The sequence below is a fragment of the Balaenoptera musculus genome, chromosome 13 (genome assembly GCF_009873245.2).
Source record: "Balaenoptera musculus isolate JJ_BM4_2016_0621 chromosome 13, mBalMus1.pri.v3, whole genome shotgun sequence".
NCBI lineage: Eukaryota > Metazoa > Chordata > Mammalia > Artiodactyla > Balaenopteridae > Balaenoptera > Balaenoptera musculus.
In genome coordinates, this window is record NC_045797.1 from 33947186 (window position 1) to 33973841 (window position 26656).

The following is a 26656-nucleotide window of genomic DNA, read 5'->3' on the forward strand; positions in this document are numbered from 1 at the left end:
GTTAAAAGGAGATGCTTCAGGCTGAGAGACAAACTTGAAATCTTCTGTAGAAAGGGGATCGGCACCCACTCAGTGTACCATCATTTGAGCAAGTAGTTGTCACTTGCTAGGGTATTGTACTTGAGGAGCAATCTGTATCATTAAACATTTACAGATTCACTAAAATGTTCACATCCCCTTGAAGTGTAACAAAGAGAATCCGACCGCTGTAAGATGACAGGAATATCAAAGTGATACTGTAGTCACCTTTGATTTCTGAGCTGCCTTTGTTTTTCTTAAAGTTACACAACTGTAGAATTTGAAGAATCCCGTTCAGTCCCTTCATTTTACAGATGAGGAACCTGAGACCCAGAGAGGGGGAGTGATGAGCTCAAGGCTATGCAGCAAAGGCATTTGTTCATTCATTCCCCAACGTTTATACACTTGGAGAGAGAGAAAGGAATTCCAAACAGAGAGACCAGCCATATGTAAAGGTAAAAAGGTGGGAACCAGCATGATTCCTTGGGGAAAAAGAGGTGACAATTATTGTCTTCCCCCACCCCTACTTCTAAGGAAATTTGCACCCTGGCCATATAAGCTGGCGGGGAAGGGCACAGAGAGTCTGGAGTCAGATTGCCTGAGATTGACTCTGACTGTGCCTTGTAATAGCTGTAAGACTGTAGGCAGTTCACTTACCTCTCTCTGATTTATTTTCTCCAACAGTAAAATGATGATGGTAACAATAGAACCTACTTCTTAGGGTTGTTTTGAATGGATAGTAATGCATATAAAGGGTTTATAGACAATGTCTAGCAGTAAGAGTTCTATAAATATTAGTTATTCTCATTAATATATTAATAGAACATAAATTCTTCCATATGTATGTTGTCTCCGGGTCATAGCTGACCAGAAAAGGGGTGGTGGGCAGTTGACCCAGGTGGGGTATCTGTCAAGCAGCCAATGTTCTATTACTTGTGTGACCTGCTTTTGAAGAGATAAACTGGGCTATTAAGGAATTATGAAATGGGCAACCAAAGATCTGGGCTAGTTGACCAAAAGGCTGAGAAAAAGATAATTGAGAAGACTAAGGGCCAGGTCAGGAGTTATGGTCCCAAGTGAAAACTGCAGTTACAAAGTTTTGAGGAAGCCAATTGGTTGGAGAAGAGGATGGGGCCTGCGTACCCACTTGTGCACACCGTGCCCCCCCCTCCCCAAACCTCAGGTCCTAAAAACTTTATATGTCTAGTCCAATTCCATGGGTAAGCAATGCTCACAAGACCCTCATTTCTTAGAGGTAAGTGGAGTGAGTCTCAGGTCCTTGCAATTAGAAGAAACTACCAAATACTTACAGACAGTTCTTCAAGGAAGACGCCCAATACTGGGATATAGACAGAGGCCAATTGTGAAAAGCTGGGTGTGCCAAAGTGAGTTTAAACTATCTCTTGAAAGCCACTAGAAGTTACTGAAGGATTGAAACGGGTGTCATGTACGATCAAATTTGTCATCAGCTCTGTAAGATCATGCATGCCACAGTGCAGAAGGTAAATTTGAGGGACAAAAAAGGACTAGAAAAGGAAAGCTAGTTAAAAGGCTTTGGGTATAATCTAGGTTAGAAGTAATCAGGACCTGAACTAAGGGAATAGTGGTAGAAATGGAAAGAAAATACAGATAAGGAAGATATAAAGAACGAGATGACTTATTGTGGGGCACAGAGAAGCTCTCAGAGTGGAGGAAAAATTTCTGACTCGAGCATTTGGATAGATAAACTCAGAAACATAGTTTGGGGCATAGAAATTGAGAGATATGCCTTTGCACATGCTGATTTTGAGGCTTCTATGGGAAATCCAAGTGAAGATGTTTCATTGCATTTGGATATGTGGTTATGGAGCTCAGCAAAGAATCTGGGATGATAGATTTAGGAGTCTACAGGATAATAATGATAGTTGAAACTAGTGGTCTGGCTATGTCTTTCAAGGTAAGTATAGATCATGAGAAGAGATGTATAGTCTGGGGAACACCAATATGTAAGATGTGAGTGAGCAGAGGGGCCTGTGCAAGGGTCCAAGAAAGGATAGATGGAGAGATGGAAGAAACCCAGGATGAAGTGGGAGAGGGAGGCTTAGGAACAAGAGGGGAGGACATTTCAAGGTGAAGAAAGTGATCAGCAATGTCAAGTGCAGAAAAAGTTTCTTGTGAGCTAAGGGCACAAAATGATCCATTGAACGTAGCAGCATGGGAGGTTTTCTGAGACCAAAGCTAAAGGAGTGAGAGGAAAATAAAGGTGACAATGGATTGAGGGATGAAGTGGGGGGAAACTAAAGGAGGAAAGCAAGTACACTCCAGCTGTAAAAGAAAGAAAGGTGAAAAGGATTAAAGGGATTAAATAAGGATTATTTGTTTGTTTAGTACAGAATAGACTTGACATGTTGCTGAACTGAGTCAGAAAGGAGAAGTTAGTGATAGAGGAAAAAAGAGGTCTGACAGAGCAAGGTACCTCCTGAGGAGGTAGGAGACTGCAAGATCAAGGTGGATGGATTAGTCTTGGATAGGATGTGGGACAATGTTTCCATGGAAACAGGAGGAAAAGATGGAGGCCAGTAAATTTAAGTTTGTATTTGTTGACTCAGCAAGTTAAAGGAGCTTTGTGTTTGAGGGAGCTGTTTTTCTTAGGAAAGTAGGAAGCAAGAACATTTGCTGAGAACAAGAGGGAAAACTATGATGCAAGGAGTTTGAAGAGAAGAGGGAATGTTAGAACAAACCACCGCAAGGACCAGGAGAAGGGCCAAAGAGGAACTTAGAACTGTAGAGCCATTTAAGAGCCCAGCTGAGTCTGAAGACCATTGGTGTATGAGACATCAATCCATGTGGTGATTTGATTTCTGCAACAGTAGTCCACATCCCAGAGGTAGGAGGAGGTTCAGGATAGGTTTGACGGTAAAGCAAGAAGACAAGGAAGTCCAGAGTGATGATAAAGGAAAGGTGGGCTAATTGAGGCTTCCAAAGGACAGAAATGACTCAGGAGGGAGGGGTCAGCTTGGGAGGAAAGAGAGACAGGTTTGAATTGGAAGCTTTGGGTGGTCAAAAACGGGGAATCATGAGAAGAGTGGTGGCACACAGGACAGGAGTTTGTTATCAGTGTGTGGGATACCAGAGTTGAAGATTTCAGAAATGTCAGTTAATCGTTGCCCAAACCAAGACCAAAGGCAGGTCCCCTAATTTAGTCACAGATTTTCTTTTCCTGGAATGCCTCTGGCTTCTCTGAAAAGTCCTAGAGCCATAATGAGAAGGCCAAACTTGTTATAGCCTGGCAAGGACATTTGCCAAGGCAATTTATCCTCTTTTGTCACTGGAGTTCCAACTGAGGCTGGGAAAGATTGAGAAAGTTTAATCACAGTGTTCTTGGGACTCCATTGCAAGGCATTGATAACTTGCTGTGATATTAGCGGTTTTACATCTTACACTGGCATCATTTTGTCACATTAGTGTAATATTGCCATCATGTAGCTTAGTATTAATGTGACACAAAAGTAAAATTACATGTGCACTTTTCATATTGTTGTATTGAAATCCAGTACGTATGTGACACTAATACTATTCAAATTCCATAAAATGTACAGTTCCGAATACAAAGACATTTTAATGTTATGTTAGAATAAGAATGCAGATCGTTACACTTTCAGAACCGTGCAGTGGAGGAAGAAGAACTAAAGGGCTTAATGTTTGTGAGCTCAGGGGAAAACAATCCAAGGATGGTTCCCACGCGGGACAACCGCACCCTTGCCTTCCTTGGCAGTCGGGGCAGTGCTCATTGCCCACTTGCATTAGAACAAGAGTCAGAAAACTTTTTTTTTAAGGCATCAGCAACTAAATATTTTTAGTTTCATGGACTCTATATATGGTGGCAACCACCATGGTTCACCCTGGTGGTGCAAAAGCAACCCTGGGCAATATGTAAATGAATAAGTGTGGCTGTGTTTTGATAAACTTTTATTTATAGACACTGAAATGTGAATTTCATATACTTTTCACATGTCATGAAATAGTATTCTTCTTTTGATTTTCTTTTCAGCTGTTTCAAAATGCAAAAACCACTCTTAGCTTGGGGGCCATACAAACACAGGTGGAGGACCAGATGTGGCCCTCGGGCCATAGTTGGCTGACCCCTGTGTTAAAAGATGATGAATCCAGGGTTCCCTGGTAAGCATGCTTGGAGCCAAGCTCTCTTGCAGAGCTTATATGCAGTGAGCACGAACATTCCCACCCTGGCCTTGAAGGGGGGTAGACACATTGTTTTCTTTCCGTGTTTTCTATTTCCTCTCTTCTCACCCTAGAGAGCTGGCGCTGCCTGCCACAGTAGCATGTCCTCTGAATGCCTGGCCAGAGCACTGAAGGAGGTATGCCACCACCTTGTTTGTCAAAAATGAAAGGATCTAATTCTTCAGTTTAGACCAAGCCTTCAGATGCCCTACCCTTTCTATTTTCTTTTTTTAATAAATTTATTTATTTATCTATTTATTGGCTGTGTTGGGTCTTCATTGCTGTGCACGGGCTTTCTCTAGTTGCGGCGAGCGGGGGCTACTCTTCATTGCGGTGCGCGGGCTTCTCACTGCGGTGGCTTCTCTTGTTGAGGAGCATGGTCTCTAAGCACGTGTTCTTCAGTAGTTGTGGCTCGCGGGCTCTAGAGCGCAGGCTCAGTAGTTGTAGCACACAGGCTTAGTTGCTCTGCAGCATGTGGGATCTTCCCAGACCAGGGCTTGAACCCGTGTCCCCTGTATTGGCAGGCGGATTCTAAACCACTGTGCCACCAGGGAATTCCCTCCTTTTCTATTTAGTAGTAAAATATTTCCCAAGCGGAAGACCAAAATTATGCTAGTAAATGCAATACATTGTTTTCGAGCTTTTATGTATATATATACATATTCATACATATATACATATGTATGTATATATACTTTTAAAATTTTTATTCACTTTTAGTTAGATGTCATGTCAGGTAGCAGGTTTCAAATCAAATCTGAGACCCTTTGAACCCATTTTGAAGTAACATTGTAAAACTTACCTATGATCTATGGGAGAACTAAACTACTTTCCTCACCTTCGTGTTCTTTGATTTAGATCCAAGAGAGTAAGACAGAGATAATCCTAATAGATTGTTGAATAACCAAAAGGACCTAAGAAAGGCTCAGTCACAAGTCCAAAGGAAACCTGGACCTAGACTATCTGGAGCATTTCATCAATGGAGGAAAAAAGAAAGCTAGGGTCCATGGATACTGAAGGGTGAGGGACCATGTAGTGGAGATGAGGGGATGAGGGAGGGAGGAAAAAGTCATGGGGTTCACCTTATCCCCCTGCAGCTCTTTTTCTTATTTTTCTTTCTCTTTCTCAAGTCCAGCCATCACAAACCTGGCCCTGTGCTCGTCTCGTGATGAGGCTGAGGAAGCAGAGGAGGTACAAGGAGTGCCATGGTGGTACAGGGGCTAAGCAACTGGGGAAGCCAATCATAGGAGCAACGTGATTACAGACTGATGTTCTACCTCTAGAGATTGATATTTTTTTGCTTAGGCCTCAAACCAGAGACAAGGATTTATTACCATCTCACATCCCCTGGACATACAGTAGGGAAAAAGAGTAAGATCCCTCTTCAAAGAAAGGAGTTTAAGCTTTGGTTTCTGATTGTTTCAGAAGAGGGTGGATGGAATGCTACTACCATCCTGTAGGTCCGCGGGACCCTGAATACTTCTTGTACAATCTGGGGGAAGAATATATTTCGGTAGTGGGTTTCAGTGGGTGCGAAGTAGACTTGGCACCATACCTTGTTGCCCCAAGCTGTCCTGGAGAGATGGGCATTGGGGCCATTCTCTCTGGAACCAGTTGGGTGTGGTCCTGATTCTTGTTGAAGGTGGCCAAGCTTAAGAGGGGAGGTTCCCCAGTTACAAAGAATCCACTCATCCTTTGAAAACATACATCTAACAGAATAGGCTGAATATAGGACCCTGTTTACCTGGGACAATCCCAGGCATTTATATTCTGACTAGTTATTAATGGTGCCCCTTCCTTTTAACTATGGTATTGGGTAATAAATTATATGGTCACTCTAACTGAAAGTTATTCTATTACAAGTCTAGCTTTCTGTGTCATAATCAAATCACAATCGCCAGCTTATAAATGACTCACTTTATATTGAAAGCTTATGATCTTCAGCTACTTTCGGGGATAGTCTATTCAAAAGTGACATTTTGGGCGGCAGAAACCAACGTGAGGAGGGCCAGAGTATCTGAGGAACAAAGTTGAGTGGACCACAGGGAAAGGTATGTTCAACTCTGTTGGGGTCAGGGGACAGAAAAGACTTTACAAAGAAAACATTTTGAGGAAAGGGGGAAAGGTGTTGCAGGCAGAGGGGACAGCGGAGCAAAGGCTCAGAAGTGAGGAACAGCATTGAAACCACTGCGGAATTGAAAGATGATGAGAATGGCCGAAGTGCAAGGAGCAAGCTGGGTAGATAAGCCATGAGGAAAGAGGCTGGAGGGAGAGGTGTGTTCTGGACCACACAGGGCCCTTGGTACCTTGTTGGCAGGGCTTCAACTGAACCTTGTAGTCACTGGAACTCACACCTGGCTCGTCTTCTGAAAACCTGGAAAACATTTTAAATGAAGATTTATTCCAAGCCAAACACACACAAAATTTTTTTTACAAATTAAAGGAAATGTAAATATGAACTTAGTATTGATTATGTTAAGGAATGATCATTACATTTGCCATTTTGCAAAAAAATGAAACACTCTTAATTTTTCTTTTGTGAGGTGTATTACTAAGTATAAGGGATCAAATGATGTAATGTCTGGGATTTGTCTTGAAATACTCCTGCAGAAAAAAAGGGGAGAGTAGGGATCTTGAACAAAATAGGGTTGGGTATAGGGAAATAGTGTTGGTTGAAGTTGGGGGACAGGGCTAGGCATAAGGGAATAGATTTCTTGTATTTTCCACTTTTGAGTGTGTTTATATATTTTCATAACAAGAAGTTGAAAAAATAAAATGCATATTTCCTGGGTCTCAGCCCAGATCTACTGAATTAGGATCTTTGGGTAAGACGATCAGATGCAGGTGTTGGATTAAGGGGGGAGTGGGAGATGGGCAGGAGGCAGCGGCCCCATCTGGAAAGCCAAAGCAATGGAGGGTTGAATCTCAGCTGTGGAGCTGGGGAGAGGAAGATGGGTATGAGATGTCTGTAGTTTGTAGTTTACTAGACAAGACCTAGTTTCTGATTAGAGGGTGAAGGTGAAGTTGAAGGTGACTCTTGAGAGATGGAATGAATGGTACCATTACTGAGATGGGCAGTAGAGAAGGAACAGATATGAACAATGAAACCTAGAGCAGTCACGGTTTCGAGTATTCCAAGTATTAAAAATATTTGAGTCTCTTCGGTTAACACCATTTCAATATTCTTGCCATATTTCTTATTCCTTAAAATCACTTAAAGACTTGAATTATATGCAAATAATAGTTTCTCTGCTCCATCTTCCAGGAATATGTCTTTAATCGGGGTTTCCAGCAGGTCTGCCTTTGAATTAATGTGACCCGATTCACTATTTTCAAAGGCTCATATCTTCCACCTTCCAGTGTCCACAAGCCTTTTTTGTTTTTCCTCTCTGCCTTTGTCCACTGTCCTACCGGTCTTGTCCTTAGAAAATAGGAAGCAGCTCAGGGATTTTTGGTACACAAAGTACAGTGTCCTCTCTTCCCTTTAATCCTCCAGAAACTATGGAGATATGTGTAAACACACCCAGAAGCTCTGAGACCCCAAGGTCAGCCGCATCAGTTCTTGGAATTTTTGTCTTTTTCCCAGTCACTTCCTATTTTCAGTTGTAAGGACCTGAGCCTGAAATGTGACATCTTTTAGGAAATCCAGTTAGATCCCACACTTTCAAATAACTAGGTTTCGATTTGCCCAAGGGACATGAGGAAGTGGCCTGCAAGCTACTTCTCTGGAGACCTGGTCTTTCCTGTAATCTCCACGGGCTCTTTGCAGAAAGCCGTATTTCTTCCAAGTCTTCCTTTTCATCCCTGTCTGAACCTGCCTTCGTCTTCCTAATGGCTAATTAAAAAATTACAACCAAGAGCATTAAATAGTAAACCTCTTCCGTGCTATTCTCTGTTTAATTTCTGAGGCCCCAAGCAAAATGCCTTGAACAGAATTCAAAAGAGCCACCTTTCTGCTTGCAAACTGCATGATAAACAGCATTCTAGTTGGGGGGGGGCCTTTATTCTAATGGTAACCCTTCTATGCAGGGTCTGCTTGGCCATTATTCACAACTTATTCCAGAAAGACAAAGTTTAGGGGGTTACATTCTCTCCAATATTACGACTTTTCACTTGATTTGTGTGTGTGTGTGTGTGTGTGTGTGTGTGTGTGTGTGTGTGTTTCCTCTTCCCTTGGTGCCTGAGTTTCCATTATACCTTGAAGCAACTAGGAGTTTTAAAACTCACAATTATTTTTTTCATTGAAGTTAGAAGTCTGAGCTTGATGAAAACTCATCCCAGTTCATGATGTGCAGTCTTAAGTTGCTGCTTGATTCCATTTGCAAAGAGAGATCTTCGGAGGCAGTGTCTAAATAATAATCAACGTAGTGCTCTATTTGCCTTCGTTTATACATTATCTCAACACTTCATTATGGATTTTAATAGGACCAGAATTTAAAAGCTGGAATCAGACATAGCAGACTCGGTCTACTTTAGATTGTTCTTCATCAATTGTTTTTTTCTTGTGATTATACAGTTTTACTTTATCATCCCTTTGATAACAATTTCTGCATGAAAATTGACTTTATATTTCATTTTTCCCGTCTGTTATCTTCGCGGCATTCATACGCAAACACCCTTTGTGCTGCGCTGGTAATATAACTGATCAGGCGAAGCTGTGCCATAAGAAATCAAAACCATAATAATGTCTTTGGATTTTGCATTTTAAATATTGCATTCATTGTTGCACTGAGGTTTCTGATCCCTTTCCAGACATTACGGAGATTACCTTTGGTAATGCCTATTTCATTGTACTTTGATATAAAATAATGTGTGTCATAAATCATCTGAGTGACTGTCATTAAACAGAAAATCACCTACTTAGGATATGTAACAATTTGCTTTTCTAATTTGAAGAAGATTGAAGCATTTTAATTATAGAAGGTCTTTGTAAGAGACTGGAATTCAATATAAAATTGTATTCTTTATGGAACTGTAGATTAGAAATAATAAAATCTTTATTCATTAATTTTACATTATTTTTTGCAAGTGCTAAATCAAAACATTCTTGGGAGGGTTTCCTAAATAAAACCCTACACTTTTGTCACCATTACTCTGAGAAAAAGTTGTGTTCACTTATTCAAGAAAAAGGCACAAGAGAATCAGCTGTTATTGCAGGTTAATTTGCAGTTGTAAATTTAAGAAATTGTAACATTGAAAGCTGGGAACGGCATTGTCTTAAAAATTGAGAAAAGACAAAGAGGAGGCATAAAGCGACAAGGGATCAGGGAGGGGCTATTTAAAATTATTGGTGTGCTTCAGAATTTCAAGATTGCTTCCATTTGGAAGAGGATGGAGGTTTGGTGCCTTCTCAGGGAAGAACAATTTAAAATTATTGGAGCCCTCCTCTTTAAAGGTCATCAGGGTTCTGCACACGGACAACGTAGAGAGATTTAAAATTATGAGAGCACTTCACATTGTTTAAAACATTGGTTTTTTATAAAATGTATTTCCACGTTTTATTTCTGCAGTGACTAGGTAATTACAACAGCCTAGAAACTGAGGTACCTCATCCTGAAACTAGTATTTTCTCTTTGGCTTCGTCCCTTTTCTTTCCTTCTGCCTTTTTTATTTTTTTTTTGCCCCCTTAATAAGTTTTCTAGTTTCCCTTGCTGCCGGGATAGACACATCATTCTTTGTTCTTGCTCATAAATCACCCTGTGACTGAGGAACCAGGAAGTTATTAGGGGTGAGGGGAAGGTCATGTTGAAAATTCAGATTGATCTAACCTATTCTCGCAAATAGCACTTGGCCTACCTCAAATCCAAAGCGAAGCCCCAGTGCAGGCTCTGCCCCGATATGACTTCTAGTCCTGCTTCGTGAGGGAAGAGGCTTCTGCAGCTTTGATAGTGAATGTTACAGAGGGTCCCAGAAACTGCCAGGTTGTCATCAGTAAGTATTTTGTTTATAACGACATTGACCTAGACGCAATCAGACACTTTTTCCTTCTTCTCTCCTGTTTGTCCTCTCTTCCCCTCTTCCTTTGTCTCTCCATATGGCCAGCTAGGAAGGACATTCTAAAGATTCAGTGTAGAGGCTGATCAAATTGTTGAGGAGGGGACTTTCCTGGTGGTGCAGTGGTTAAGAATCCGCCTGCCAATGCAGGGGACACGGGTTCGAGCCCTGGTCCGGGAAGATCCTACATGCCACGGAGCAACTAAGCCCGTGCGCCACAACTACTGAGCCTGCGCTCTAGAGCCCACAAGCCACAACTACTGAAGCCTGTGCGCCTAGAGCCCGTGCTCCACAACAAGAGAAGCCACTGCAATGAGAAGCCTGCACACTGCAACAAAGACCCAACGCAGCCATAAATAAATAAATAAATAAATACAAAAAAAAAAAATTGTTGAGGCGGGGCCTTTTATTCGGGAATTCCAGATGTTTCTCTTCTTGTATCAGAAATCCGTCCTGTGTACACACAATATACACACACACACTATCAGGGGATGTGATGAGGAAATTAATTCAAGGACCCTAGCTGGGATAACAAATATGTTTCTTCCAGTCTTTCTCTCCATTTCCAAAAGAAAATCCCTTCCCTCACCAGGTCATCTTCCCTGTTGGTTACGTTACTTGGTAAAAGGTGGAAACAGTGTTCCATGTGTTTGTAAAAAGCTGTATCAGAGTGAATGGAACATAGTATTAAGTTTTTGTCAGCTTGAACTCACACCTGCCACACACAAGGTGGTTTGGCCTTTCGTGCAAATCATAACTTGAGCTTAAATCTAAAGCAACAGGGAGAGCGATGGAGCAAAGGTGTCCAGATGTTGCTCAGTCTGTGTGATTGTAAATTTCAAAGTCCCAGCTTTCCATTCAGACTTTAGTGCATTGGGAACTATATGAAAATTCCAAGACATACTGGTTTATTGAAATGTCTGGCCATTTCTATATGAATTTTGGAACAGATGTATGAGGTAGGCAATAAACTGTGATAATAAGGAACATTTCCACACCAGCTCACTAAACTACTAATCTCTAATGAGGACCAAAACTCAGCAGCAGAGGAGGGTGATTGGTGATTTCATTATGTTTTTTTAAACTCAGAACTCAGTGTCAATTACTCGAATTCATCCCTGACTGTAGTTTTGCTCAAGATTTCAGCGGGTTTGAGTCTATATATATCTAAAATAGTTTGCTTTATTCCAAATAAATTGAAAACTGAATTTCAGTTTTACTTTTTTTTAATCAATGAAAATAACATAGGAACATGCTATAAGACTTTGAGTTTATCTTTATAAAAGTTTGTTATCATTTTATCATTATATGTGAGACCCAAGAAGCCCAAATCAGGTGCTTAGAGTCCTTTTTGGATTTTGAACTTTCGGTCTGATTCTCAGTGTCTATGCTGGGAGTAATCACACTCTGAAAGCTGGGAGCTTGGTCTGAGCATGTCTCTGGAGTGACCATTGACTTTACGGTTCACGCCTTTGGATGGAGAGGAAGGTGTACCATCTTGGTTGACTCTACTTGCTGCCTTCTCATCCTTAGCCTCTTCCCAGATCATTGACTCCTCATCTGAGAATGAACAGGACCTTCCAGGATGCAGGCTCAGAAATGGGACCCCTGGGATTGATACTAAACCATTTGTATCCCTTTCAGGGATTTGCAAAGCAGTGCAATGAGAGTTTTGGAAGGAATGGGGCTCCCCTGAATTCCTGACCATTTCTCCCGCAGAGACTGGCTGTTGATCAAACAGCTCTTGAAAAGGAAGGAAAAACTAAACAGTTAAACAAAAACAAAAATGAAACATGAATTATTTGATAGTACATGGGCTTTAGAAAAATTCTTTGTCCTTCTTCAACGAACCTGCGGTAATTGGAAATTAGGTTTTTAAGAAATGATTAATTTTACTCTCTGATGCTACCAGGAAGACTATAGGAGACTTTGGAAGCAAAGGAAGCAGTCTATGGAAAAAGGAAGGAAGCGGAGACAGGTTCATAAAAGATACAGGCTCTTACTACGTGAGAGTCACCTGAAGGGCCGGGTGGTGGGACAGCTGACAAGCACGGCATGGACGCGTTTAAAACACACGGGGCTTCCCTGGTGGCGCAGTGGTTGAGAGTCTGCCTGCCAATGCAGGGCACATGGGTTCGAGCCCTGGTCTGGGAAGATCCCACATGCCACGGAGCAACTGGGCCCATGAGCCACAACTACAGAGCCTGCGCGTCTGGAGCCTGTGCTCCGCAACAAGAGAGGCCGCGACAGTGAGAGGCCCGCGCACCGCGATGAAGAGTGGCCCCCGCTTGCCACAACTAGAGAAAGCCCTCGCACAGAAACGAGGACCCAACACAGCCAAAAATAAATAAATAAATAAATAAATAAATAAATAAATAAATAAAATTTAATTAAAAAAAACACTTATGGAGACATTGCTCTCCCCAAGCTTTTTTTGGTCACATTTGGGAAATATTAAAGCTATTAAAGTCTTATTTGCTCTTCTCTGGAAGTTTGAAAACTACTTTTCCTGGCATTACTCAGTTTTCCCAAAGTAGATTTTGTTTGTTTATTTATTTCTTTACTGTAGCATGGTCCTCACTGGTCACTTCATATATTTTCCTGTTCCTTATTTTGAAAGATCCAGCAGCCCTAGGAAAACAAAACAAGCAAACAAAGTGACAACAGCAGGAAGAGGCAGTAGAAATAAAAGGAGAAAATGTTAGTGACCTCTATTTACCGAGAAAATCAGCTCCGTTTTCTCTGAGCAGAGTCTAAGAGGCTGAGAGAGACCAGGCCACTTCCCTTTTTTATTGTTTTTTGTTCCTTTCTTTCTTTGTTTCTCTTTGGCCACCCTTGGTCTCTTAAAAAGCAAGCATGGTCCAAACAGGGATGAAAAGCTGTGGTGTACCTCACATATTTACATTTAACAAATTAATAATTGTGAAACATACAGAAATTCCATGACCATATGTTTAAATTCATTTAAAGATCAAAAGTCAAAATGTGAGGCTTTCATGAATGTAAGCTGTGGGACAAATGGCTCTTTCCTCACCTCCTTCCCACTGCCCAGCTCCAAGCAGGACGTGTGCCTGGCCCTATGTGACCTACATATCATGAGGCAGGTACCTCACGTAGGGCCTGGCCAGCAGTGGAGCTCAAAAAATATATTTCCTTCTCCTTCCTTCTGCCATTTTTTCCCTTTTAGTTAGAACTGAACCTAGAAGAGGGTCTTAGGGCAGTTTGTCAGTGTTTCCATCTTGCCTTGCAAACGCTGGTCAGTGTGCCAGGAAGATGTGGGCTGGTGAGGAAAGGGGGGTTATTTGCATCCACGATGGTGTGCTGCTTGCCCATGAGGCAAGGAAAAGAAGGTTGTAGTCATTCTGAGCTACCTGGGGAACCACAGGATTTATTCTGCCACCCTGCTTTCTTCTGTTGTCTTGAAGAGAGTTCTATCTGGGAATCAACAGCAGCGTTGATGCACTTGAATCAGCTTTATTCTTTTTTTAAATTAAATTTTTATTATGGAAAATTTCAAATATACACAAAAGGAGAGAGAATACTATAAGGAACCCCCATGTACCCATCAGCAATCTTCAGTGATGATCAGTGATGCACCTTGAAATACATATCTGTGGAAATGGCTGCAGGGAGCTGGAGGTGGGTGTTTTGCTCCATGGTGGTCTTTGGTTTACACCTGTGCATTCCTGCAGCTAAACCTCATCCACCTGCATCCACAGGAGCCTTCATAATTGCTTTTGAATCGGGAAAACTGTATCACTGCCATGGAAAGGGGAATTTAAAGCGAACAAGGTTAGAATGACTTACTCCTAAATTGATGCTTTCCTCATTCTTAATTTAAGGCATGTAGGTAGTTAAAGATGTTTATTAACAACTAGGGCCAAAAAGAGAAAAACCACTGGCTGAAGACCGAATTGTGGTGTCTGCTTAGCTGCTCGCTTTGAGAGAAGCCAGATTTTATGTGTGTGTGTGTGTGTAGAAATGTGTGTGTGTGTAGAAATGTGTGTATGTGTAGAAATGTGTGTGTGTGTGTGTGTGAAGAAAAACCAAGATGGAGAAATAGAAGTACCTCAAGAAAAGCGAAATTACAGCCGTGATAATCCCTAAAATAGGCTCTTGCAGAGCACACCTGGCTTCTGGAAAATGAGGTTTTTCTTACTCTCAGTGATAATGTCAAGTCCAGGACACAATAACGGGGCCATTGATGCATCCCGTCACGTAAAGAGAAGTCATACAGCTCTCCACCAAGGTTTTCCTCTGATAATATCATCATGTGATGCTATGGTTTCTAGTTAAAAACCAGTGCCAAAGATGAAGCAGAACTGACTTGGCCCCAAGAGTGTTTATTTATGTGCTGTTAGTAAGTGCCAGGGCTTACTAAATAGAAGGACAGGGTTGTAGACATCTTTGGTGGCCACTGGGGATTGTGATACCCACTTCAGGGCTTCACCACCTGTAGCTGAAGGATTTAGCATTGGGGAAATTATTTACTCTGTGTGTGTTTCAGTTTACCCACCTGTGAGAGTCTAAAGACAGTCCTTGCCTGCTAGATAGGTGGGTGCCAAGAATGCTGGGAGGAAAGGTGATGGGTGACTGTAACTAAAGTGCTTTGGGACCCTTAAAAAAAAAAAAAGATACTCTCCCCTATCTGTATGGTGGCCCATCCTACCAAAGGCTCTAGAGGCTGGGCTGTCTTCAATGGGCATGTGACCTGTGCAGACACAAGGGCCCCCCACTTGTCTAATGAGTTGTTGTCACCATCTTGAAATTCTTAACTTTTGAACAAGGGGACCTGCATATTCTTCTTTCTCTGGGCCCACAGATCCTGTAGTCAGTCCTCTCCAAGGCCCTTCTGAGACACGGCGAGGCCATCTCACTAAGAGGGATTTAGCACGGCTATTGCTCCTTCATGTCTGGGACTCCCCTTCCAGATGGGAAATAAAGTGAATGCTAGTTTTTAAATTTTCCCCAAGTTTTATTGAGATATAATTGACATATGGTACTGTGTAAGTTTAAGGTGTATAGCATAACGATTTGACTTACATACGTTATGAAATGATTACCACAATAAGTTTAGTGAACATCTATCATCTCCCATAGATACAAAATAAAAGAAAAGGAAAAAAATGATTTTCTTGTGATGAGAACTCTTAGGATTTACTCTTTTAACAGTTTTCATATACAACATACAACAGGGTTAATTATATTTATCATGTTGTACATTACATCTCTAGTACTTATTTATCTTATAACTGGAAGTTTGTTCTTTTGACCATCTTCATCCAGTGTCCCTTGCTCCCATCCTCCACCTCTCGTGACCACAAACCTGATCTCTTTTTCTGAGTTTGTTTGTTTGTTTGGGCTTTTTAAAAGTATAATTTACCTACAACAGTAGGTTAGTTCCTGGTGCGCAACATAATGATTTGATATTTCTGTACATTACAAAATGATCACCAGATAAATCTAGTTACCATCTGTCACCATACAAAGTTACTACATAACTATTGACTATATAGATTCCCCATCCTATACATGTCATCCCTGTGACTCATTATTTTGTAGCAGGAAGTTTGTACCTCTTACTCTCCCTCCCCCATTTCACACATCCCCCCACCTCTCACCCTGCTGGCAACCACCAATTTATTCTCTGTATCTATGACTCTATTTCTGTTTTGTTATGTTTGTTCATTTGTTTTGTTTTTTAGATTCCATATGTAAGTGAAATCATACAGTATTTGTCTTTCTCTGTCTGACTTATTTCACTTTGTGTAATGCCTTCTAGGTCCATCCACATTTTCGAAAATGGCAAGATTTCATTCTTTTTTTATGGCTGAGTAATATTCCATTGTATATGTATACCACAACTTCTTTAACTGTGAATGCTAGTTTTTAGGAAACTTCTGAGTCCCAAATTGTGTATCAAGAAAGCTAAGATATTCTGAGAGGAAAACTTGAGGTCAGGAGGACCTCAGAGAAGCTTGTGAAGAAATATCTACCCTGAAAAATCAAGCAGATTGCCTATAGATCGTCATTTCCTGATACAACACTGATATTTCCAGGGCTCACCTTTTACCTTCTGTTGCATCGTTTCTCTGTGTCAAGTATTATTCAAGTTCAACAATTTTACAGTCTTCAAAAACACTCCATTCTATATCACTGGTTATGGGTTTTTTGGTTAGAGTTTAAATACACCTTGCTCTCAATGAGAGCAAATATTTCTTATTTTGTGGTTTCTTCTAAAATTCGGATTTTCATTCCCTTGATTTTCACATGAACAGCACTGTTTGTCTCTTTGTTCATGTTTGCCTGCTAAAAGTTTATAGGCCATTGGGTGGTAACTAAACATTTTAGGTTAATGGAGGTTAAGAAATCGTGTGGTTTTAGTTACTTCTGAAAATGGCCAAGGATGGCATACCACTTATCTAAGAAACTTTTTTTTTTTCTTTAAGAAATTTTTTAACAAAACCTTTGCATCTCAGTATTCTGAGGAAAAGAGAACACACCCTCAGGAAGACAGCTGCTGAGGAGCCTGGGGCTGGGTTAGCAAGATGCGGCAGGAAAGTACTTGGTGGGCAATGGGAGGCTTGCGTGGTGGGTGAGGCAGGACCAGAGCCCAGGTCTTCCACGGAATCCACCTCTTTATGAAGGATGTTATCACATCCTTTTAGCACACGAGCCTGATAGCTCTCTGCCACATTTCCCCAGGCTCCAAAATGCTCGGATTTGTAAATTGCAAGTGGGTGTTGATTTATTTCTTGTTGTGTAGGAAGCAGCACCTCAAATATCATAAAATCTCTCTTTAAAGTTTTCCTACTTAAAGAATGGACAGAGTGGGGCTTCTCTCAGCCCACAACGGTAGAGCACTTGATGTATGTTATGGTTGGAAGCGGTAAAAAATGATCCTCCCTTTTTGTTCCTGTTCCACTTTAGCACCACTGAAAGAGAGGTACAGAAGCCAGACAGATGGAAATTAACGTATCAGCTTTGAGAACAAGGCTTAGGTCCTCAGGCAACTGGGCTTGCTGACATTTTACCTCTGTTAGCATCATACTCACTGGGTCATGGCCAAGGGAGCCTAGGCTGTGGTTGTCTTCTGGACCAGGCACACTTGGCAAGGAGAAAACTCCTCAAGAGAGACCCAGCAGGTGCCGGCCATCCTGCTTAGTTCCTTCTCTCCAACTTAATACGAGAAAAGGATATAGAGAAGCCAGGAAAGCAACTCTACTTGTGGAAATTCCTTCCTATGAAGACATGGGGAGTAAGGAATAAGTGTTCCCCAACTGTAAATATGAAAAAACAATTATTCCTGTTGAGCTTAATGTATGATGATACCAAAAAGTACAATGTCACAAATTCACATTCTAATAATTAAGAAAAATTTTTAAATGTTAAAAATTAAATTCCTTAAAGAACATTGACTAGCTCAAAAAATTCTTCAGTCGTTTAAGGAAGGACAAAGATTACTTTCAAGAACTTTTAAACTTACTTTAGTAACATGTAAAACAATGGCTATGTCAATAACATTATTATTTCTTATTTATGAAAATTTCCTTTAGGACATCTACATGATTATACCACAGTAGACTTGTTCAAGGTTCTGTACAATTCTTGGAAGTAGAAACAGACATTTTCTTTTAAAAAGTCTTTAATTCATGGTTATGACAGCAATGAATTCAACAAGGTCCCTAGGCCTCCCCATTTGCCTGAATCAGGGATGCTTTATCATGTTAGCCATTCCGGGCTGGTGACACAAGGAGAGAAATGTGGCCACCCAAGGACCTTTTATGATTTTTGTCACTGGACTGCCTGTCACCCAGAGAGGTCTGTTTCCACTCCAACCGCTCCTTAATGAAACTATTCATTTGGCTGAGGTGCTTAAGAGGCAGGTGGGCTTGCCAGGGCCAGTCTGAGATGCAGGCCTTTTATGACCGGCTTGCATGGGAGCCCATTCAGGCTAACCTGAAACCCAGCAATGCTAGGAGTAGATTCAGTTCTGGTTTGAGTTAAGCTGGGTCTGAGAGATTCCCTTCCTTTACACAGAACATTTGCAAACATTAAAGAATGAACTGGGCTTCTTATTTCAGGGGTAAAGCTTTATGGTGTTATGGGACAAAGAGGAAGGTAATTCAGTTAGGGAGTGACACAATCGCCTTTGATAAATTGCATTTTTAGGTCATCTAGGACGCAAAAAGGATAATGGATGGGGGCGGGGTGGTCTCCTTGACTAATTTATTCCCAAAGTGTGCCAGTGCTGAGAAGGAAGGGTACCCGGCTCTCTGGAACACACCCCGTTGGAGGGGAATGTTTTGCCCATTTGGATAGGGCAGCAGCCTCTCTTTCGGGTGATCTGTTATAATGATGATGATGACTGTTGGATTACTATAGTCGCCCACTGGCAGGATTATAGTTAAAAATTTGGCAGTGTTTGCATTATAAATGACTATTTTTACAGCTCAGCTATAAAAGTTTACTTAGGTCTGAAATTTGATATACAAGCTCTCCATCCAGGAGTGCTTTCCTTTCAAATGAAATCTTAAAAAATGGTTAATAAAATTGGTCTGTCTAATTTTCCTGAGTTATATGAGTATTTTAGAAAAACAGAAAGGTATCATTTGTACAGGCTTTCTAACACTTATTCTGAGTTAGCCTTGAGTTTAAACAAGATGCTATAAAATTTAAGTTATTCAAACTGATCTTGGATGGACTGAGAAAAAAATGATATTATGCACAGGGCTAGACTGGAGAAAAGGAAATAAGCAGATAGTCTTTATACATAACCTTAAAAACTCTACCTCTGGCCCAGAAGTGGAAGCTCTTTTGGAACAATTATCACTGTGCATTTTCATTATGCATTTTATACCTCTGAGTACATAATCACCTGCTCATGTCTACCTGATAAATAATGAGGTTTTTATTTCACATTTGCATTGTTAATTACAGTATGTTACAGAAGTAAGATACCAGGCATCTGTTATTAATAGAATGTAATTTTTTAAAAAATAACAAGGGCACTTTAAATAGACAAAAAGAAAGCACCCTTTATTAGAGGCCACTCAGATCTGTTGATAGCTTTTTATTTGGATTTTAGGGTAGTCGTGGCAGGAATGAAGGAAAAATACCACATGCACTGAAGCTATCAAGATAAAATATAATGTGCCTTACAGCCTGGCAAGAGTTTATGTCCTTACCCTTGAGGAAGGAATCACGAGTTTTGTAAATGCAAAAGCAATAAGAATGTATTTAATGTTGAGAAGATGAAAAATCCAACCCATGAGTTTCCTCTAAGCGTCTGACAACCTCTGGTGATGACATGAGGGTCCAGTTGGAAAAGCAAATTCTAGGGTCTCAGGATAACTCTCTTCACTACTGAAAGATGGTTCTTCTGAGCGGGGCTCACTTTCTTCCCTGACTTCCGTGACCGGGGTCTTGTTGAGAAGAGGTGTGGTGAGAAAAGCAATAGACTAAAAATCTAGGAGCCTGGGAATTCTCCATCTGACTATTTCAATAACCACCCAATGGTTATTGGTCACTTCTGCGTAAATGAGGAGTACTGACATTGCCCTTCCAACCCCAGCGGGCTGTACTAGGCATCCAAGTGCAATGAATACACTGTGAGAAGAAGATGCATGATAAATCAAATGCAAGTGATCAAGTAATGACTGCCCTTTGGGAAAGGCTCTGCACAGGCCAGTGTTGGAATGTCTAATCTTTTGGGCAATAGATTTTATAGCCTTATCAGTCACCACAATCAGGATATAGAACTCTTCTAGCACCATAAAGAAATTCCCTCAAGTTATTCCCTAATATCATACCCTCCATCCAACTCCAACCTGATTATTGTCTATTATTATAATTTGGTCATTTTGAGAATGTTATATAAATGGAATCATACCGTATGTAACCATTTGAGATTGGTTTTCCACTCAGCATAAAGTCCTTGATATTCATCAAGTTTTTGCACGTATCAGTAGTTTACTCCTTTATATTGCTGAGTAGCTTTCTATTGTACTTATGTATTGTTGTCTATCTGTTCACTCATCAAAAGACCACTGGGTTGTCTTTAGTTTGGGGCTATTATAAATAAAATTGCTGTGAACATTCATCTACAGGTTTTTATATAAATACAAGTTTTCATTTCCTGAAGAGAAATATGCAGAAGTACGATTGCTGGTTTATATAATAACTCTGTTTAACTGTGTAAGAAACTGCCAAACTGTTTTCCAGAATAACTTTGCCATCTTACGTTCCTGCTAGGAATGTATGAAAGATCCAGTTGTTCTGCATCCATACTAGCATTTGGTGTTATCAGTATTTTTACTCTAGCCATTTTAATAGGTAGGTAGTGGTATATGTCCTGGTAGCTTTAATCTGCATTTCTCTATTGGTTAATGACATTGGACAACTCTCCATGTATTATTTGCTGCCCATATATTGTCTTTGGTGAAGTGTCTGCTCAAGTCATTTGCTCATTTTCTAGTAGGCAATGGGGTTTTGAAGAAGTTTTGCTCTATGTCATGAGCAAACATGACCTATGGTACCTACACAAGAGGCTGTACTAATAAATTAAATTTCTTTCCAACTATTGTGAATGCTGGCCATGCTGTGATGGGTCACAAGGCAGCACTCAAGAAAAAACCAGCCTGTCATTTTCTTCTAATATATCTTTCCTTTGTTCCATATTCCAGTCTATATGCTTGAAATGTTTCTTTTTGGTTTTTCACCAGGGACAGGAAAATCTCACTAATTCAGAATGATGAAGGGAAGAGGGAGAGTAGAGCCGGGGTGCCTTAAGGAAAATTACAGGAGAAAGATGTTTTTAAAGAAATGCTGTGGGATTAGAAGTCTGCTGCGACTATAAAGAAATCAAGAAAGTCTGATGAATGAATATTAAACTTAAATTAAATAGCCGATTTACGACAGATGAATGGGTAAAGAAGATGTGGCACATGTATACAATGGAATATTACTCAGCCATAAAAAGGAACGAAACTGAGTTATTTGTAGTGAGGTGGATGGACCTAGAGACTGTCATACAGAGTGAAGTAAGTCAGAAAGAGAAAAACAAATACCGTATGCTAACACATATATATGGAATCTAAAAAAAAAAAAAAAAAGGTTCTGAAGAACCTAGGGGCAGGACAGGAATAAAGACACAGACGTAGAGAATGGACTTGAGGATATGGGGAGGGGGAAGGGTAAGCTGGGATGAAGTGAGAGAGTGGCATGGACTTATATATACTACCAAATGTAAAACAGATAGCTAGTGGGAAGCAGCCGCATAGCATAGGGAGATCAGCTCGGTGCTTTGTGACCACCTAGAGGGGTGGGAGGGAGAAGCAAGAGGGAGGAGATATGGGGATATATGTATATGTATAGCTGATTCACTTTGTTATACAGCAGAAACTAACACACCATTGTAAAGCAATTATACTCCAATAAAGATGTTAAATAAATAAATAAATAAACAGTCAATTTAGGGTGTGACTAATGCCATTCAAAAATAGATTGAGGGGCTTCCCCGGTGGCGCAGTGGTTGAGAATCTGCCTGCCAATGCAGGGAACACGGGTTCGAGCCCTGGTCTGGGAGGATCCCACATGCCGTGGAGCAACTGGGCCCGTGAGCCACAATTACTGAGCCTGCGCGTCTGGAGCCTGTGCTCCGCAACAAGAGAGGCCGCTATAATGAGAGGCCCACGCACCACGATGAAGAGTGGCCCCCATTTGCTGCAACTAGAGAAAGCCCTCGCACAGAAACGAAGACCCAACACAGCCATAAATAAAATAATTAAATAAATAAATAAACCCCCCCCAAAAAAAAGTTAAAAAAAAAAATAGATTGAGAATTGACCTTATAAAAAGAATCTTTCATTCAACTTTTCTGTGCGTTCAAAATATTAGTTGACTTAATATTTTACTTTTCCAGGTCTGGATCGTTTTCTTAAATTAAGATATTTCTGAAAATTCCTAGGAAAGTGCATTTTAAAATTTTTACTGAATCAATACTAAAAAGTAAAGTAATCTAAGTAAAATGAAATTTATGATAGTCTTACTTTGAAAAGCTAATCTAAGCACAGAGTTCTTTTATTTATTATTTTAAAAATTTCCTTCTTATTTATTTATTTATTTATTTCTATTCTGTCATTTACAGTGAGCTGTTGTTTTACCTGAGTTTTATTTTATTTTGTCTCCAACTAGACTGTAAGTCCCTAGAGACAGAAAATAAGACTTATGCCTCTGTGGTAGTTACCTACTATGTCTAGTAGAATTTTGAATATAAAGTAGATAATAAGTACTTGTTGCTTGATGGATAAATCTATAATGCCTGATAAATATGTTAAACAAGACTTAGGCTTACAGTCTTAAAACCTGAGATGGTTGAGGCAAAAAGCAGTTTCTCAGGTATGAAAGAAAATGATATAAAATTAGTGAAGGGAGAATAAAGAAAAAGAAGTCATTTGAGCATCTGCCTTTGCTTGGGGATTGAACCCGCAAAAGGGGCCCATGCTGACTGGCTCCCTTCCCCAAGCCCCACCATCACCTCAGGGTCTTTAAAATTGATAGGCAGACCTAGGGAGGACCTAGCAGACAGGGCCGATTTCAACTGTAAAAACAGCGGTAACAAGGGATTTGAAGAGCTCTGTTGTTTCACAGCAAACAACTTATTTGTGCCCAGATCAACAGTAAATAAACAGAATGGTTTTGTGTGTGATTAAGAGGATTACATGTTAGAGAATCTGCTTTTGCTATTAAGGCACAATCCACAGTAACTCCCTCTGCCTTTCTGCTCCGAAACTACCATGATTTCCCATAAAAATACCAACAAAAGTCAGTTCATTCTTCTCAAAATCGGTTTCTCCTATTTTTCTAATGTCATGAGCATGGACTTTTCAACAGTTAAAGGCTTTAATTTGCCTTCTAATGTAGCACAGTTTGATTTGGCTGTCTTCAGACTAGACTCGACTCCTTGCCAACTGCCTATACATCCAGGTCTACTCTGAGAATAGGGCCATGCTTCCCATAATGCAGAGGATCTCAGAGTGTGGTCCAGGGACCATGGGGAGCCTGAAGGCTCTCAGGAGGCCTGCAGAGACTATACTATTTCTATAATTATACTAGTATGTTACTTGCTTTCTCATCTCATTCTCTCAGGAGCATACAGTGGAGTTTTCCAGAGACCACATGATGTGATGACATCATCACTCTGATGGATAATGGGCTGTACACTTGTGTATTCTGGGGTCTTAAAGATTTTTTAGTCTTAATTTCTAATAAAGCAAATACCTATAGATAGAACCTACATAAACCAAAGCTCTTTGGGGTCCTTAACTTTTAAGAGATTAAAAAGGGTCCTGAGAGTATAAGTTTGAGAGGCACTGCCTTGAAGACAAAAATAACTACCTATATTTCCAGTTAATTCTTGAGTGGAAAGGAACCAAAGTTTAGTGGAAAGTCACAGAGATGATTAAACGTTAGAAAGTTGGATTTATAAGAAGAGGCGAAAGGAACTGGGATTTATCAGCTCGGCTCAGAGAAGCTGGAGAGATGCCACAATAATGATCTTCAGGTATGTGAAGGGTTGATGTACACACAGAACAAGAAGAAATTGGCTTCAACTGCGGTGTGTGAGATTTAAACTAGAGATAAAGAGGGGTTCCCTGACAGGGGCTGTTAAACAGCAGAGTGGGTGACTGACGGGCTTGTGGAATCTCCTGCACTGGAGGTCTTTAAAAACCGGATAGATTTCCATCTGTCTGGGATGATTTAAATGTGGCCTTGCCAGAAAGCCGAGGGGATGGAACAGATGATGTCTTAGGCTCCCCTTCCAGCCCCTTGGTTCTATAATTAACTTGATGAAAGGAGCCGTGGTGATTTGCAGCGAAGGGTTTAGACAGGAATGTGCTTGCTGATCTCGGGATAGGTCATGGGTAGGAAAGCCAGAGGTTTGCTTCATAGCTGGTGGTGATCCCATATCATCCTGTAAAATGACTGACGCCCGGAAAAGTCCATTTCAGGTCAGATTTAGGATTGGGCCCTAGGTCCCTGCGGAACCCTTGTCTAGGAACAGTGGGAAAAGGAATTTGGTAGGTTGATTGTAGTCAACTCAGGTGGGACCTGGAAAATTTCAAATATTAGATGTAGGTATTTGGGCATGGAATGATGCCCATGATTCTAAAGGAAAAAAGAATGCAATCCTAAATTTTATAGAAGGACGGTATCAGAAAATCTGAATGCAAAGTGTAACAATAATGCTCTTCACAGGCACACTCTTTCAATTTTACTGTGTGTGGGCGCTTTATTTTTTTTCTTTCAGAATTGGTGGAATTTCATTGCTTCCAGTTTTCAAAGATTTTGCATTTTAGAGATTAGAGTTTGAAGTTTCCCTGTACTGGGTCAGAGACCCAGAGAATCAACCAGATTCCAAGGTAGTTTGTTTCTTTTGCTTAACGCTTGAATTTCCGTGAACAAGAGGAAGGAAAGAATGCAAATTTGCTGTGGTTATTGTTGGATCCTGACATTAGGGACAACACAGTAGAAATCAGTAGAACCATCTTCGATAATGAGCTGGATTAGAGAATATAAATGAGAGTTTATCTAAATGTAGACCCAATCACCATGGTCTATGTTGACACTTAAAAAATATTTGGATCATGCATTATCTTGGCTTGGGTTGATTGACAGAAAGCAGAGAAAGAAGACAGAGCTGGGAAGACTCCCTTGGGTACTTTTAGAGACTGCAGTGTAGTTTGATCAGATATCTTTCAGGAAAACAACCCTGGCAGATAGCAGATAACCCCATTGTGGGCAATGATTACCAGGCTCTATCTATCTCCAAAAGATTCTAAGAGGCTACTGACCTCTCCTTTGACAAAGCCTTCTAGTGTTGAGTGAGATGGGAAGACCAGGCCTGTGGCAACATGGTAAATATGCATTCTGTCCAGAGAAGAGGAAAGTGGGAGAATATTATAGAAGCTATAAGACAATAAGCCTCTTTGATTGTTAAGACCCATATCATGCAAATACTCAATTAAAAGAAGGTATCTTCCAACCTTCTTTTGTGTGTCACCTTCATGTCCCTTGATGTTGAAAGGGGTGGGGGGGGAGTGGAGAGGGAAGGGAAGGAGGAAAGGAATTCCTGTTTTTAGAGAGCATAGAATAAACCTAGGAAAAGTATTATTCCAAAAGATATCTATTAATAGTAAAATACCACAGATGGGATTTTTAAATGAGCTTGATAATGTCCTCATTTCTTCTAACCACCTTCGCAGCTAAGTTAGCTGAAATAAAGAAGGTAAGGACCACTGGATAAAAGTGTATCACCTTTGTGGATTAAGAAAGAAAATTTTTCTTTTCAAACCTGGGAAACCTGTGACCATGAAGATCTGAATTAAGGTTTTGTGGCTAGAAAAAGGAAACATCACTGCTTTGCTTTTTTTTTTTTTTTTTAAGCCCCATTCTAAGGCAGTCAAAGACAGCCTCGCTAAAGGCTGTGAGTGTGCCTTTGGTGCATCACAGTTTGGTGCTTTGACCTTCCCTTCATTTATCCAAATTGTTCTTCAAGCAGTTACTTCTGCCTGCTCTGCTCTTCACTCTGCTTCCCCCAGTAGTCTTCCAGCCAAAGTTATACTCATTTTCCTAGACTCCGTTCTCAATCTACCGTGGCCTCCATACATTCCTAGAGCCCCAGAGTGCCCCCCACTCTGACATAACCCTATCCTAAGACTACCATTCACTTTGCACTAGAGTTATTCGTGTGCGTGTCCATGTTTGTCACTGAAGTGTGTGCTCCCACAAGCGGGAGCCAAGTTATTTTTTTCAGATCGGAGTCTTACACCAAGTAGTTGCTCAATTAATGTTTACTACTGAGCCAAATTTGACTGAACACATCTTTTCCAGAAAAAAACAAAAACAAAAAAAAAACACCAAGATCCAGATGCTACTAATAATGCATTTCACTTCTGGAAGTATATTTATTAGACCTTTCAGCAAAACAACATAACTTATACATGCAAAAACAGAAGTAATGGGAAAACCTATTTCTACATGCATATTTATTCAGTGTATTGAATTCAATACGATAGTGACTGAAAGAATGCATGTACATGTATGCATGTGTATGTATATATATTTATATATGAAAGCAAACAATGTGTTTCTACATCTTAGTTTTTCAGCCATAAGACACATAAAATCAAGAAGGAATAGAATTGAATAAAACATTTAAAATGTCAGATTAAAATCCTTGGTGAATAATATTCTGATTTTCTTATGGAAAACAAGATGAGGAAGAGCAGATAAACAAGTAAAATTATCACTCTGTATCTTCCTAACAGAACTTTCTTATTCTTATAAAAATACTGTGCTTTGAAAGGCTGATATATTTTCTAAAATTTTATACTAATAGTCATCTACTGAAAAAATATGTAAA